The sequence below is a fragment of the Eupeodes corollae genome, chromosome 1 (assembly GCF_945859685.1).
Source record: "Eupeodes corollae chromosome 1, idEupCoro1.1, whole genome shotgun sequence".
NCBI lineage: Eukaryota > Metazoa > Arthropoda > Insecta > Diptera > Syrphidae > Eupeodes > Eupeodes corollae.
Window position 1 is genome coordinate 74079497 of NC_079147.1, and position 1548 is coordinate 74081044.

The window sequence follows — 1548 nt, forward strand, 5'->3', positions numbered from 1 at the left end:
GCTTGGCTGCATATGGCTTATGGAGCCTGTTGACTGGCACGAAGCGTGAAAATGCACGCATTGGTGTTTATGAGTATTTGATTGTGATTATAATCAGAGAGATAATTTGATATAAAACTTTGCCTAGCCTGTCGGCTTATTCTTTGAGTGGAGACACGACTTATGTTGTTGTTTTCTCGTGTATATTGTGTTGTTTATTGTTTACGACGATGACGATTTATACGGCGATTTTTTCAAGTAGGTTTACTTTACTTATGGGTGGCTGAAGAAGAGTTTTGTCACGGTTAAAATGTTTAATAAATGTTTTGATATTATTTGTTGAGCTATTTAATTTATTACCATACCTTTGTATAAAAGGCCGGGTTAAGCTTAAATTTTTGTTGAAATGGATTATCATTTTTATAAGCGTAGTGTGATGAGATGAATAATGTAAGATTACTGATTGTAGAGTTTTTATTTTTAAGTCCGATTTATATGTTTTGGGTTATTATTTTTGTATAATGGGCATTTAATGGGGGAAAGTTTATTTTTGGGTTAAATATTCTGTTCGCAACAGATTTTTATTATACATTAATTAATGAAAGAAATAAAAATAAATACTTTAGTTTTTTTTAAATCCAACAAGAAAACCTTAATAATGAAATAGTTTCAAAAATACAAGAGTAAGTTTTTTTTATCAAGTTTCAGGTTATGAGAGGGAGAGCTTCTTCCCTGCACTTGAAGAAAAGTGATCATCTAACATCACCGCAAATTGTTTTGCCTTCTCCATTACAATATGGCAAGCAGCGGCTGCACCTTTGGATCTCATTTGACCGAACCAAGTCAAAAGAGCTTCCTAAACCTTTTTGCACGAACCAATTCGTCCACGTTAGCGTGATTGTGAAAAGTTTCTTGATTTCTTTTTAATTTGTTCAACATCGCGAAGCACTCTATTCAAGGTGCTTAGAGAACATTTGTACTTTGAACACAACTCGGTTTTACTTTTTTCTTGTGATTCTTTTAAAATGATTAATTTTTGTTTTATCTACAAACTTGTGTACTTTCTTCCACTCATTTGTTTACAAATAATAATAACAAATGTAAGAAATTGCAAACCCTCAAACAAAAAATGACAGAGATATGTAAAATAAGAGATTGAGCAGTTCGCGCTGTCATTTTTCAATGCTTCCAAATTATGTGTATTTTGGAAAAATATCGAAAGTCATTTGTTTAAACTGAATAATATTCTTTTTCTTGAGCTTTCAATTAAGGGAACATTTTGTTTGATTTTATTTTTTTTACTCATTTTTAATAACAATAAATGTTATTTTTGTTTTTTTTTCTTCTGTGGACCCTTCAATTACAACAAGCTTTTAGTAACAACTAACGAGTCTTAGTTATAAAAACAATGGATACATTCCAAAAAAAAAATATTTGTTCCAGTACTTTTTTGGGGCGTTTTCAGGAAAAAGTTGTAAATGAAACATACGGATAGCACATTATTTTTGTTATCTAGAGGTTCTCTCCGATTTGTTGGTATATGTTTCACATTTGTTTTTATTCTTTTGA